The sequence below is a fragment of the Hibiscus syriacus genome, unplaced genomic scaffold (assembly GCF_006381635.1).
Source record: "Hibiscus syriacus cultivar Baekdansim isolate YM2019G1 unplaced genomic scaffold, ASM638163v2 tig00111088_pilon, whole genome shotgun sequence".
NCBI classification, from domain to species: Eukaryota; Viridiplantae; Streptophyta; class Magnoliopsida; order Malvales; family Malvaceae; genus Hibiscus; species Hibiscus syriacus.
Genome location: NW_024062978.1, coordinates 822,760 through 839,765, shown reverse-complemented (window position 1 = coordinate 839,765; position 17,006 = coordinate 822,760). Strand labels below are relative to the sequence as shown.

Sequence of the window (17,006 nt, the reverse complement as noted above, 5' to 3'; positions counted from 1 at the left end):
AGATGGAGATAGACGGATTTCGCCGGAGATGGGGACGGATTTCGTCGGAGATGGGTGAGAGAGTGAGAGATGGAGATGGGACTGAGTTGTGATTTTAGGTTTTAGGTTATGAGTTGCGATTACGGGATATACTGTGGACGGTTCAGTGTTCCAATATTAATATTCGTGTTTGGAATTTAAAAATAAATACTTGGCCAGGATACTAATGGCGCTTTGAAAATTGCATTGCGATTATGTATTATCGCGTTGCGAAAGTCAGAATCGCGTTGCGAAAGTTAGTATCTCGTTGCGATTTTGTATTATCGCATTGCGATAGTAGTATCGCATTGCGATAGTAAGCATCGCATTGATTTTCCCAATTCGCGTTGCGATTTACTTATTCGCATTGCTAATTGGGAAAATCGCAACGACACTGTAGACCATCGCAACGCGATTTTCAACTATCGCAACGCGAAATGCAACGCGAATTTGCGATAATAGAGATCGCGTTGCGAATTAGCGATCGCATTGCGATTTTGTTGGTCATTTTGGTAAATCCAAAAAAAGTTTATTAAAATCGTATATTATATGGAAATTTTGGTCACTGAGACGATTTTCTCTTTTGAGTTATGCACGGAAGGTACTTGGTTTAACTGGTTCAACAACAAAGTCACCGAATAAAGCAATCCAAATATATTATTATAATTCATTTTCCTTTTTATATATAAAATTCACTTGGATAAAATATATAAAATAATCATTAAATTATATTAAAAATAATTATTTAAGTATTATATTTTTAAATATATTAAATGTTATATGTGATAAATGAGAATGTTATTATTCCTAGATATTTTTAGTTTGAGCAGTTACATCTGTATGGTGTAAGACTGTTCATGGATAGTTAACCGCATTGTTTAGCCTAAACAGTTGATTAATCTTATAATGATTATGTGATTTTGCTAACCGTAACTGTTAAAAAATAGTTAACCGCTAACGATTATTTTTTAATATATTTTTATAATTCATAATACAAAAAATTAGCACTTAACACATACTTACACTAATATAAGTGAATAGAATTTAAAAAAATGTATTATTTAACACATACTTACATTGATGTAACGGAATAAAAAAATGTATCACTTAATATATATTTACAGTGGTGTAAGTATGTATATCTCCCAATATCTTAGTACCTAACAATAAACACATAATTATATTGATGTAAGTATGTATGATGTCTCTGTATTTTCAAAGAAATAAAAAATAAAAATAAATATTAAATAATTTATATACAAATTTTATTAAAGATATAAATATATTATAAATAAAAAAATTAATTTATTTGTGTAAAAATATAATAAATAAAAATATAATTATAAATTTAATTTATTAACGGTTAATCGTTTATCAAAATCCGTAACCGTAATCTTAACGGTTAACTATTATTTTTAACGATTTGGTTAACCAAAACTGTTTAATATCAATGGTTCGATTAATTAACTTGTTAAATGTGATGTTATATAACACTCGTTGTATGGTGTGTTGTCAATAAATTTAAAAAATTCCACACAGATAATACCTTCTAATCATAATAGACTATTAAAAAACAATAATTTAACTATTAATATGTTAAAAGTTCATAAAATAAATATTAAAGTTTAAATATGATTACAAAACGAGTATCGCGCTATTAGTTGACATTAACTATTATTAAAGAGATCATATAACACATTAAATCAATAAATAATTTTTTAATTTATTCTCTCAATTTTAATTAAAATTTAATTTTTATATTTATAAACAATAATTTTTTAAAGTATATGTATACTTTTTTTATTAATTATCTCACTTAGTTGGGGATTAATTACAATCAAATTACACATTATATTTGGGATTATTTATCAAACTTTTAAAATTAATATTTATTTTATAATTTTTAAAAGTTCAAACTTAAAAGAATATAACAGAATTTGATTATCACTCGTATAATTTACCTAATTCCTTTTTTCGAGGGGCAGGTTACTAACAAGAGCGCATGGCTGCCTCAATAAATCAATAAAGATAAAAAAAATGTAACTTTTATTCGGGTAGTAAACTCAATTTATTATTTTTGTCTCTATCGTATTTTTATATTAAAATTTTTGTATCAATTTAGTCATTGAATTTGCTCAACTACACCATTCTATACTCTACCATTAACTTAAAATTCTAAATTTAAAACCCATAACCTTAAATCATAAGCCTTAAACCCTAACTTATATATTATAATTTAAAGTTTTAAATTAGGCGTGGAGTATAAAATGATGCAATTAAACAACTTTAAATATTAGATTGATGCAAAAATTTGATAAGGACAAGTCAAATGATTTAGAGTCTTTATACCATATATTATCAATGGTAAATACACTATATTAATCAAAAGAATATTACTTCACTAAAAGGCTAAAATCATTATTTTTTACTAGAATAACTATAAAGTAGTATATGTTTAAAAATCTTTATTAATTATTAATAACATACACGTATCTTAAATCGAGATCTCCAAAAAGATTAACATTCTCTTTTTTATTATTGAGGCAGATTAATAAATCTTAAAAAATAATACATTAATAGGGTAGTCGTTAAGCAAAAATTATAAATATCTGCCATTGACATCAAATCGAAGTGTCCCACAACCCCATATCTGTTAACCATAACTTCATTTTAGTGCTGGGAATGAATCAAGATAGTCCAAGGAAGTGCGACAGTAGAGAAGAGAAAGAAGAGGATTTAATATCTGTCATTGACATCAAAGTCTTTTTCTTTATGCCTTTTTTTTCTTATTTATTTGTTTCGTTAATTAACATATATATTAAATCCTTTTATAAATGAGATGTTAAACAAAAGTCAAGATGGCATATTTGCAAAGGGAAGTGAGTGGTGCCATTTGGTAGTCCAACTTGTATTGTTCATATGTAATTAATCAATAAGTAAAAGCGAATGGAGAAAATGTAAGTGGATTAAGCAAGTATAACTTGCTTTGACTATGATTATTCAAATAATCGTTGAGAGCAAATCTAAAAGGCAGTAGATATTTTCTCACTAATGTCGCCAATAGTTGAATTCATTTGGATAAACACCACAAGTCTCATAGTTGTAGGGTGTTTACTGTTCGGTTAAAACCGAATTAACCGACCAAACCAAAATTGCGATATGCTAATTTTGAGTTTAATCAGTTAACGGTTAATAAATTTTTTTAAATTTCAATTTCGGTTAATTCGGTTCGAAATCGATTAATTAATTGAATTAATCAAATTAATCGATATATTTAATATATATATATATATATATTATTTAGCTTTAGGGGTGTTTGAACTCGATTTTTACCGAATAAACAAACAAATATTAAATATATAATATGCATTATTTATATATTATTTATAAATTTCGGTTAATTTGGTTAACCAATCAATTAATCAAACTTAGTTCGATTCGATTAACTTTTTTTAGAAAAAAATTAGTTCAATTAACGGTTAATGGAGAAAAATTTCGGTTAATAAAATTTGAGTAATTCGATTCGATCAATTACTCATTTGAACACTCTTACATAGCTATGGGTTTAACTTTCTTTCTTTTTATTTATTACTTTATATATTATAATATTATATATTCCTCATTGTCTTTTATACAGGTGTCAAACTATTATATGAACTTGTGGTATATTCAAGAACTTACGCATGGTTTGTTGGGAACCAAATTCTAAAATTGTAAGAACGAGAAACTTATAAAATTTATAAAGGGCGAAGGAAATAGTTTTTTAATATAAAATATATAAAAAAATTAAATATATAATAATTTTAAAATTTTAAAGGACTGATTGTTCCCACCTATCCTCATTCAGTACATCCTTTTAAGTATATTTATTGTTCTTTTACATTATACTTATTGTTATCTATTATTTTATTTTAAGTGTGAAAACTGTAGATATATATATATTATAATTATATTTGATTCAAAATGGAAAATAAATTCAAATAAAACTAATCATACAATAAGTGAGATAAAAATAAAAATAACCATAAATTTAAATGTGTATCTATAGGAATTAAATAATTAAAAATATATTTACAAAATTTAATAAAGATTAAACTTAAAACACATATGCTAATCTATAATTAAAATATACTAGTAATAAATATATATTTTGTTTATGTTAGATAATAATGATTAAAATTTATTAAAATAATATTTTTGTATAAATGAATTAATAAAATAAATATAAATTATAAAAATGTTAAATGGTTTAAAAATTAAAATAATTAAGTAAAATATAAGTTGAAGGGGGTGTGGAATTTTGTGCCTTATTGGGTAGAATCCAATAACTACATTCGCTCCTCTAGTGTGATCCAAACGCACCGGGTGGGCGGCAACCTGTGGTGGAAGCATTTTTTTCCTTCAAATTAAACATTTCACACTCATTATTACAAATAAATATTTTTCTCATACATGATCAAAGATTAACCCAACTCTTTAAAGAGTTCTCCGGTGAACTTTACTGGTTTTAGTGCATGATTGGACTCTGAGCTCCGACCAAAATTTGGGTTTCATTGAGATTGAATATCCCACTAGAAGGACAGAAGGTTTCGATCATGTCTTTGAATTTCTCATGAACAATTCATTTTTATCTTGATCTGGCAAATTACTTGCTGAATCATCAATTAATTTATTTAAAAATAAATAATTTATTTAACATATTACATATCAAATAAATTTTAACTATGAAAAAAAACTCGTATCAGTTACAAAGATATTACACATTGATTAACTAAACTTAAGCAATTATAATTTCGTGACTAGTTTGTGTTTGATTTTCATTTTCTTGCTCAGTTTCGCCAGACATTTCTTCCAATGACTTCCCTTTTGATTCCGGCACCAAGAACGTGAAGAACGTCCCCAACAAGCTGACAACTCCCAGAAATATATGCGATTTTTGCACTCCGATCCCTTCGGCGGCGTACAAAAACCCGAACGCGCCCACCATTGCTCCGGGCATGTTGATCTCAACCACGCCGGGAAAATCTCGACGGGGACAACGAATGTGGTTGCGTTGGGGCCAAAATTCGAGAAGAAAAACGTGAGGGAGTACATTACAACGAATCCGATTCTGTTGTGCGGTATTGTCCAGTGATGGTACGGAATTGCCAAGGCAAACATGAACAATGTCATGAATGTGAACCCCATCAATTGGATCCTGAATCTCCCCATCTTGTCAATTAATGCCACGGTGAACCAATATCCGGGGACGGTGCTACATAACGCGATGAGTGTTTGAGCTCTAGCGATGAGGTAAACTTCTTCAATGGTGTTCATCGTTTTCGCCTTTGGGATCCAACCGATGGCAGTGAAAATGTCCTTTTGAAACAGGTTTTGGCTGTAGAAGGCAATGTCCAACAAGAACCAAGTGGCTGTCGTGCCGAGCAAGTGAAGTCCGTGTTTACCAAGGAATTGTGAGCTGAACAAACCAAATTCACTCTCCTTTCTTTCCTTCAGTTTCTCTTGTTGTCGTTCCTCCACTAAATCGACCTCGAGAACTTTCGACATATCCACGACGGCCTGTTTCGCGTCCTTGGCGACTAAAGCGGTGAACCGAGCGGTCTCGGGCATCTTCATGCGCCAGTAATAAGTAAGCAGAGCTGGGAGTGCACCAAACATCAAAATGATCCTCCAAATGTAATCGGCTTCAGGCACGGTAGATCGATTCGGATTCTTTTCGAAAGGAGGTGAAGGGTACTTCGCCTTGAAAGCTCCCGAAACCACAATGGCAACCATCCCACCAGCCAAATTCCCAAAACCCTGCATTGCAAAAACAGCAGCAATGAATGCCCCACGAGTCTTTTTGTTAGCATATTCGGACATGATGGTAGCCGAAAGAGGGCAATCACCACCGATGCCGAAACCGAGCCAGAACCGAAAGAAGCAAAGGGTAGCCATAACACTAGTAGGGGAACGGCCAAAGGAAAGTCCAGAGGCAAGGGAGCATATAACCATCAACATAAGCGTGAGACCATAGACACGTTTCCGTCCCAACTTGTCGCCAAGCCATCCGAAAAAGAGTTGGCCCGTAAGGGTGCCGGCGAACGCTACACCGTTGACGGCAGCGGATACATTAGGAGGAAGACTGCCGGGCGAAGAAGAGCCTTGCTTGTAGTAATATATACGGCCGAGCAATTTGGTGACCAAGGAAATGCAAAACAAGTCGTATGCATCGGTGAAGAATCCCATGCCGGCAATGATGATCGCCGTGAAATGGTACCATTGTGTTTTGGTTACATCAAGCGCATTGAGCACTTGCAATTCGTCCTTCGCCATCACTAGAAAAAGAAGAAGAGGATGATGGAGGAGGATGAGTTGGTTCCGTATACAAGTGCACTGCTCTCGTTTTGTTTTTCAATTTAAAGTGGTGGAGATTTTTAAAAAAAATTGATAATAGGGAGAAGAAGAAAAAATCATTATCAGAATCTTTTTTGTTTTGCGAGTTGACATATTCTCTATAATTACACCATGATTTTATATAATTGGTTAACTTCTGCGACACGGTTTTTTTTTTAAATTAAGATTTTTTTTAAATTGATTGATAAAAAAGTATATATATTTGAACATATTTATAATATATTAATTTTTTATATTTACATCATGAATAACAATATTTTACACAATATATATATATATATATATATATATATATATTAAAATTACTATCAGCAAATTATCACTGGAGAAATAACAACAAAAAAACTTGTATGTATATTTATAGAATATGTGGTTAATGCTTGTATACTGATTTTTAAGTTGTTTATGTTATGATATATAAAGTTATAAAAATGCCAAATCGCCTCTGTACAACCTCTGATATCACATTGGATAAGGGATTCAACCTCTCTACAACAATTATCACTTTTGTACCTTCAAAGTCTCTCAGTATCAGTCGATTTAAATAACAATCTATCATAGCATCATAATATTATAACCAATCTATGCCCAAAATAACCTCAGACTCCTCGAAAGGCAGCTCCACTAGATTTCCCGAGAATTCAATTTCTTGAATTTTTATCGGGCAATTTCTACAAAATTGACTAAGTTGTACACACTGATCTAATGTATTCGTTGCCACTATATCACTAGAAGTAGGTTCTAAAGGAATCTCTCGTTCTCTAATCAACTTTGTACTAATGTAGGAATGCGTAGAACCGGGGTCTATTAAAACAAAAACAGGTGCACCATAAAGACAAAAAGTACATGTTACAATCTTTAAATCATCTCTGTCCTTAGTGGTCTTGATATTGTAAAATCTAGTTGTAGTTTGTGTCTATCACTATGGAGTAGATATTGATGGTCTTTCGGCTCTGGTTTTACCTCTGTCTCTCTGTGAAACCGTAGCAGATCGCGATGTCTGGGCTGGTCCCTCAGTCGCCATCGGACAATCCTTTATAAAATGACCAGTATCACCACAACGGAAACATGACCTAGTAACCCATCGGAACACTCATGAATGAGATCTACCATAGGCCTCACTATAACGAAACTCTCTCTAAGTTGGCCTGTTGGCACCATAAGTAGTTAACTGAGATTGTTTGCCTTTACTAGCACTAGCTCCTGTAGTATTGGAAGCGGCGCTCTTATATATACTTTGAGGTTTATAAGTGAAACCTTGACCTCTCTTGGACTTGACTACAACTGAAGACGACCCTGGTCTTTTTACTGGCTGAAACCTCTACTTTGTAAATTTCTTGTTCTGTGCTCTCTCCAAGGCTTTGGCTTGGCTCACAGTTTCTTAAAAAGTAGGCAATTCTAATGCCAACATAAACTACTTCAGTCTTGGGCGCAAGCCCTCAATAAACCACTCACATCTGTCTTTTTCCATCAGGACCAATTTTGAGGCAAACAGTTTAGCTTGTTGAATTCGCACTCGAACTCATACACAGTGCGATTGCCATGCTTCATATTCAGAAATTGCTACTTCATTTCTATGATAAATTTTTTGCCGATGTATTTGTTGTTAAATTCCTCCCAGAAAAATTGCCAAGTTACCTGATTTGGAAAAACATGCATTTGGTGCTTGTCCATCATATTCTAGCTTGACCTTGAAGCGATGATACAGCTCTATCTAATCTCTCTCGATCTAAATAGTGCAATCTGTCTAGCATCGCTTTTACGTCATGGAACCAAAGATCCACTGTCACCAGACCTTCATTTTCTTTACTCTTGAATTTAGGGGCTCACAGACTTTGCAACTCATTTGCAACAAACATCGTAGGAGTTAGAGGAGCTGGTGGGGGAAGAGGTGGAGGAGCATGTTGATAACACTGCAAGATAGTCTATAGTGCTTGTAGAAACGTCCCCTGATCTGGCACATGCACTCCATGCGGTTCTGACTGAGCAGGAGGTTCAGTATTCACTTTGTTGCTAGCGGTCCCTTTTAGAACCTCTTGATGCTCAAACACTCTCCTCGATATTTTCGATTCATACATTACTACACATACACAAAACTTATATTAGTAAAGAGCGACATCTAATATATATATAAACACCAGATCAGTAATTTTTTTACATCCTACTGGCATGTACAAACTTTAAACAACTAATAACTTCATTTATATCAAGGATTGGGTAAACCTGTAGCTCTGATACCAATAAATGTAACACCCTAACTCATATACGTCATCATACACGAGTTAAAGATGTCACACTAATCGCATAAAATATTTACTGTAACACTCATTTCTCGTATACGTTTACGTATACAAGTCACGTGTGTCACATGACTTTTAAAATATTTTTATATAATAATAATAAAAACATTTGTTAACTTTCAGTAGTTAAAATAGTCTTAAATTTATATCATATTACAAAAATCATAAGTCAAATACATTCCATAGCATTTTCATAGGTCCAATACACGCCATCTAATTATCAAAAGTAGACATAATTGTTCTACAGTTACTGATGAGGCAACCTTTGATTGATGATATCCGCTACACTCCTTACTTTGCTAGTCTTGGCTATTACCTACGCGTGAAATCAACACACGCTAAGTATTTACTTAGTGAGGCATAATAATACAAAAGAGATGTAACTAAAAACATAACTACATCATAAAATATCAAAATGCGAATCAAATCGTATAAATCATAATATTACGTAAACTGGCTTGGTAAACCAAGTTTCTTTCACTTAATCTATGAAACAATAATTGTTATGCTTAGTATACCTATCAATCCATTTTTTCCCAACTTATCCTTTATTTGCGCAATGTATGTCAAATGAGAATACAAGGTACATGTATTGCACCTAAGTGTTTAAATGGAAATTCACAAACTCATTATGAATTCGATGGTGCATTAAACAAAATTGATCGATAACCGTTATAATAATTTATGTCGAAATGCACTTATGACTCTCAATGCACATACACTGGGGTTTTAAGTCCAATTCGCAGATTAAACATTTATAAATAAAACATCGCTAACCATTAAAACAAAATAAACGTTCATCCATTAAAATTTTAGAGCAGTTCATACTTTAAAATTTTTTGTAATATCATTCCCATAATTATTATGAAAGTATATCGAGATATTGTAAAACATACTTTTATCAAAACTTTCGAGGTTGACTCATCGCAAGTCTTCCTCATCTTATATAAGTACAATAAATGCACTCACCTGCTATGCCTCAATATTATGCCTTAATGGTAGATCGACTAATCAACTACTTTATCCTTGCCTTTTTGCTTGATTGACTCAGGAGTTTGGTTACGATCTACACAAGCACCCATAATCATACATACATTACAAGTGTTAGTATATTGTCTAACATTTATACAAAATAATAATACTTAAAAGTACTATTATTTCTAATTCTATTAAAATTCATCCCAACTTAAAATTTCAGGCTTAATAGTATCGGTACCCTTACTATGGTATCGATACTTCTATATTATTGTACCGATACTCCCTTCAGTATCAATACCATTTTTTACATTCTGGAATCCATTTTTAAATTACAGTATCGATATCGTCCTCTTGGTATCGATACCCCCAAATCAGTATCGATACACTTTTATCAGTATCGATATTGTTCATCGTGTTCATCCTCTTTCCTTAAATTTAACCCTATAATATATGTATTGTTCTTCCAGTACCGATACCTTAACCCATATTTTACATATTTCACTTCGATGTTTACCATATTTTCGCCTAAAGCTCTTATTTTTATCCCCAAGTATACCATTAAACTCATCATCACTTCATTACTAACATATATCCATAAATCTCCCTCTAATATCCAATAACTCTCAAGAACCCTTAAAATTAAAAATCACACCCAAATTTCAAACATGTTTTTAACCACTTCTAAGGCTCCAAATCTCTTATTTACCTCTTTGGCAAGTCAAATATACCTTTAAACTTCAATATCTGACCATATTTCGTCAAATCACTTAAAAACCTATTTTATTAAATCTCAAATAAATCATTCATATCTTAGTTTTAATCCTCCTTGAGCTTTCTGTAACACCCCAACCCATATTCAACCCGAATACGAGTCTGAGGTGTCACATTGACTTTTCAAAACATTTACTTGTATAAAATAGTGGGTAATTTAAAACTTTTATAACATATAAAACTTATTCAAAACGTTTACAAAACTATTCAGAGCTTATACAATATATTCTTTTACCATACATGCCAACTAGAACTTTATATATATAATACATATTATTCACCTCTCTTCTGATCTGATCTTCAGTAAGGAGAACTGACTTGTCTTGTTCCACATTGCTCTTTACTCTTCTTGAACCCTACGTGTAAATCACTTACACGCTAAGTCTATGACTTAGTGAGGCAATAAACACATAATGAAAACTATAACTCGTAATCATGTATGAACAATTACTGCTATCACCCCAAACCCAAACATATATCCATTCATATATCAAATCCATACATGCATATAATTATATTCTTTCCTATCATTATCATATTATCACCATTCATATTTCTATTCTTGTTTATAGATCCATTATGTTCATATCCTATATCTTATAACATATACAATAATCACTCATACACACATATCATATAATTCATATCACAAAACAAATATATACATCACATACATTATATTCAATGTTATCTCTTATTAGCCCATGTACACCTGTGAGAACTGTAGATATGTGAGTCTATTGAGGTTGTGCACTATGCTGTCACCATAGCTCGTAAGGGGTCCCACTAGGGGCTATGAAATTTTTGTCCCGAAGGATCATTGTATGTCCCGAATGACCGCGTAGACCCTCGACTCTTGGCATGCCAACTATACTTATAGCTCCCGTATCATATAACATGGGCATTTTCACTTTATCATTTCACATGTCCTATAAGCTCAAAGCTTCTTTCACATATACATGTAGTCACATAGCTTCTTTTCATATTCTTATAGGATCACATAGCTCATATCTTATACTTTGTTTTCTCATGTTCACATATAACATGTCATATGGCTCATATCTTTCTCATGCAGTCATAGTTCAGTTTCCCATATGTTCATATATATACATCACATAGCACATACTTCTCATATCATTACATTCAAAAGCATGTTAACATATATAATCAAGCATACATACAATTCATATCATTCATATACGTATAATCATATATTCATGCATTCTAACATAAGAAATAAACTTATCACAAGTCTTGTTTCCATTTAGCACCATAAACTAACTAATATGCACTCACCTTGGCCTCACTAAGTTTCGATCCACTTTTATGATTTCCTCTCTTTCGATCGAATCTTAACTTGATACTCGTTCCGGAACTTGTTCATGTTCGATATCTACATAATCATACATTAATACATATCAATATCCCATTGATATACTCTAATCTATCATTTCTTAGACCATAAGAAATGTCTATTTCAATTTCCTCTTGAAGTGCATTGATGCATTCTACAGTGTACTGATGCATCCCTTAACATATGCATCGATGCACTACTTATGCATCGATGCATTAATTGCATTCGATGTTATTTCTAGAAATTTACCCTTGATGCATCGGTGCACATTGAATGTGCATCGATGCACATAGCCCAAAATTCATTTTTAAGCCCGAAAATCTACTCAAATGCTTCATCTTTCATCCCCTTTCATGTTCTCAACTCATATACACATGCTTAAACCAAATTATATCCATATAAACTATCTTTAACTTCAAAATTTTATTCCTCATATGTAACTCAAGAATTAAACCAACTTTGCAATATGTTTTGATTCCAATTCTATGGCGTCTAACTTCTTAATTAGACCATTGACAAGTCAAATTTAACTTTCAACTCTAGTTATGAACTCTATTTCAAGATTTCACCCAAGAACCTCAAATCTTTAATCCCTCCTAACTCCATCATACTTTGATTTTAAGATAACTTAAGCTTAGTTATCATCTAATAATCAAAACCCAACCTTAAAATCAACAATTAATTCATAAACAAAGAAACTCACCTTTGAGCTTGGAGATACGGGAGGAGGAAGAATAAGGAAGAAAACTCTGGATAATTCTCTCTTTTCCCACGTGGTTCCTTATCTTATAAAAGAACTATAAAAATCTTACTTGTCAATTAACCATTTTACCCTTTAATTCATTCAATAATTACTAAATAACCTTCATCATATTTCCAATAAATCATTGAACTATTCAATTATCCTACTTTAATCACCAATTTCTGAAACTTTACAATTTGGTCACTAACCCGGTATTGTTCTCATGTGAGTCAATCACACACTAAATTTTCTACTAAGTGAGGAAATAAATAATATAAATAATTTTTTAACAGATAAAATAAATGATATCTTATAAAAGCATTATAAAATAAAATTATCAAAACAGATGCTCCTAATAAGAACAAGACTATAAAAATTCCATTAGTCAACTAAATTGTGACATTTCATATTTATACTTTTCTATTTAAATCAAATTGCAACCCATTGTATTTTCATGAGAATATATGATACGTGAGTCAGATAACGAGTGTGCGCGCTATATGCAGTTCTACTGCCAATAACATATAGCACTTTTAGTGCTAAACAGAAGTATAAGTAATGTAGAACACAATATCCCTAAACTAAATCAGAAACATATATGATAATTCATGACATCAAAACATCATGAATATCATAATACACATTTAATGCCAGGCAGATGTACACGAATATACCACATCATATCAGTAATCAAATATTATATATCACTCCTCATCATGGCATGCTATTGTACCACTAACCCTCATTCTTATACAATGGGCTTAATTTCATATTAAATACTAATTTTACATATAAAAGCATCCACAAAATCATATATAAACCAATTCTCATTAAATCGGATTTTGAGCAGTTCATATCAAAAAATATTCACATGATATATATAAAATAAAAAATAATAAAATGTATACATTTAAAATACGATTTAAAAATATTTTCTTATTAGACCGGTCGAGGTTGACTCATCGCAAGTCTTCCTCTTAGTATTTTAAACAAAAAGTTAGTTGCACTCACTTATTGCCTCATTAGCTTTACCACTATGACCACTTCACTCTCGGATTTTATCTTCTTCTTTTTAACTCACTCGGAGCTTCATTTTGATCGCAAGCTACACATCATCATTTTCCCTGCAAATCCAATTTAAAACACTAATTAGAATTTTTGTTAATAATATAATAAACTCGAATTCGAGTAAAATTTTAAAAATTTCCATGAATATATATTCAAATAAAATGTCAAAAACACAGTAAATGTATATTCGATACTATTTTCTCCAACTTAATTAATTTTTAACCCAACCTTTACAAAATACCATTCTTAGTTCTTGAAATTAATATTCCATAACCAAAATTCACTTAACTTCCCATAATTTCACAACTAACCCTCAACTACACATTTCTTTAAATTTAATCCATATAATTCGAATATTTCACCATTAATCCCTATCCATCACTTTTATTTCATGTTAGTCGCCATTTCCAACTTCCCTATCATCCACAAAAAATACTCATTTTCACATTTCAACATGAAACAATGCAACACTTATACTAATTTGTAGAGAAACTAGTGTAGAACATTTTCTTATTTCACAATTTAGTCCTAAATCTCACTAAAATGGATAAAAAATGAAAAATAAAATTTTCTTTACCTTAGCTATGGAGTTTCGTTCAGCTGCTGGAGAAGAAGAGAGATTTCAAGAGATTTCTTTCCAAAGATCTCTTAACTTTACCTTAAGGCCATCTTCAGCCCTTATCTCTACTCTAGAGCATCTTTATCTCTATTCTAGAGGTGAAACAGTAATTCATCTCCAGCGCTATCTCTACATTACCATTAACTTTACTTTATTCATAATATTTAACTATTATAATATTAATTTTACAAATATAAAAAATCAAAAAAAATACAAAAAAATCCGAAAAATTACAAAAAAATTAGTATGATTATTTATCTAATTTTAATGTATTTTTATTTATCTTATAATTTAATATATTTTAATTAAAAAAAGAAAAAAATGTAGCGTTAGTTACAGCACCGCGCTAGATTTAGCGTGGTACTATAGCAATTCGTTACTGTAGCGACAGAAGTGACGCAGGGCTGGAGTGCGCTATAGTGGAAATATCTCTACTGTAGCGCAGCGTTGGAGATGCTCTAAAAGCCCATTTAAAATGAATTAAAAATTCTTTTTAGCCCAAAAGTCAAAATTACCATTAATGAATCATAATATTTACCTCCATGCCATTTTTTATCTCCATTTTAATATTCTTATTTAAATATAAAAATCTAATTTAACAATTTCCTTTTTTTCTCTTTTAATTTTCCAAAAACTCAATTTAATCACTAAATTGCACTATTCCGCTTTATCGTCAAATTCCACCAAATTCCGCTGATCCACATCCAATTCCAATGATTAAAATTATCTTTGAAAGTTTTCTAACACAAAACTATATTTCTTTAATTTTTGTAAGCTTTTTATTCGATCAAGATATTTGAATATTATATATATATATCTTTATACTTTAATAGACTTTTATACAAACTCCAAAACAAAAATATAAAACCCACTAAAATATTATTCTTTGGCTGAACTTCTCATTTACGGACCCCGAAACATAACTTTTAAAAATTTATATTTTTACTTCATAAACTTTTACAACTTTACACTTTAATTTTTAAATTTTTACATTTTAGTCACTAGTCCAAAATTTGGGATATTACACCGAATGCATGATTTTCCACTTTTTTTGTTAAAATTAAAACAAGTAGGAAAATTTCTTTTTTGTTTCCTAGGGTTCTCTCGTTTTTACACATAGGTCACTAATTTCTAGTTTTCCTCGTATTTTGTTCTATTTTCCATCAAAGCACTAATTTTGTTATTTTTCCTTTAGTTTCTTAATTTATTAGGTAGAGGTAAAATGGAACCTTAAGTTTTTAGTCCCTGTAATGTAACTTTGATGTTATAATTTGGTCACTAAAATAAAAATGAAATTAATGTTTGGTCCTTGTAGAATTATCATTTTTTCTATTAAATCCTTATGCTTTTAATTTTAGCTGATTAAGGCATGTTATTTACTTGTTTAGCCATTACAATGTATGATTATTTTAATTTATTATTGTTTTAATCTATTTCATGTTAGTCCTAGCTTAGTGGTACAATTAATTTTAGATTTTTTATAGTTTAGTCCTTAATTAATACTTTTTTTTAGATCTAGTCCTTAAATTTAGAATTTTTTTTAGATCTAGTCCTTAAATTTAGACTTTTTTAGATCTAGGTTTTAAAATTAGTTCCTAAACTTTTTAAAATTAGTTCCTAAATTGATTTGACCTTCGCATTAACATGTCCGAGGGTCCAAATTGATTATTCAATTCCATAATTGACATTGCATTCAACATTTCCATTCTCTTTTTAATTTGATGAATTCAACTGGACAAATTTCAAATAGTGCTTTTCTTTTTTCTTTTAGATGATCATATAAATATATAAGCACATAATCAAACAACAACAACAACTAAAGCTATTAGGATAATCTCTAGCAAAAAAAATTAAAGAAAAATTTTCTTTTATTGAATAAGAACTAAATCTTTGGTCTTAAATTTTCTTTTATATTAAAAAAAACTGAAACGATGATTAAGGTAAAATGATAGTACCGAAATAACTGAGAATGAAACAATAATTTAAAAATAATTAAAAGTTTATATAAAAAATAAGATGCAAAATTAAACTAACATACATAATAATTGGAATACTAAACCTATCTATTCAGCTAGTTGCGGCTAGTGGGTTGCACAAAAATGCTTTATTTTCCTTGAAATAATGCAAGGAAGTTAATATTTTTATTTTGATTGAAGAAACAAATTTTAATTTATTTGTCACTACGTACGACCTTTTTTGCCGTGTTTTTTTAAGCTTCCTTGCCTTGATTATATAAATCAGTGATATACACCTAGATCTGAGATAACCGGTACAAAGTACAAACACTCTTTTCTTGGCTGTTGGGTCTACCTCAATTCTTCTTTTCAAAGCTCATACTTTTTGATTGTTTCCTTTGGTTCTTAGAATCTGTAAATTGGGGTTTCAAGGTTTTGTTGATTGGATATTTGGGTTGGTTTATTTTCTTTGATTTCGATATCAAAGACTCAACCTTTGTAATTGTAGATTGTGTACCAGCATTCTATTATTAGTAAAAATATCTGTATATTAAATTAGCCTTTTTTAGGGTCATCTTGATATCTTACTTGGAAATTTCTACCTTTTGGGATCATCTTTATATCTTACTTGGAAATTCCTACATTTTTTGGACAAGATTTGCAACCTTTCCAACCTGAAAGCTTTAGATTTTATTACAGGTTAGGACTATAAAAATGGATGCTTTTCCCCTTTTTTTTTGGTTTTGATTTTAAGGAATTAATGTTTTAGTATTCTCTTATATGGACAGAATTGCAGTGTGCTGAA

At 30.7% G+C, this 17,006-nt stretch overlaps 1 pseudogene; it reads right to left on the bottom strand.

The window, feature by feature from the left end:
* Positions 1 to 4,795: 4,795 nt before the first annotated feature.
* On the bottom strand, positions 4,796 to 14,230 carry LOC120152354 (annotated as a pseudogene).
* Between the last annotated feature and the right edge of the window lie 2,776 nt (positions 14,231 to 17,006).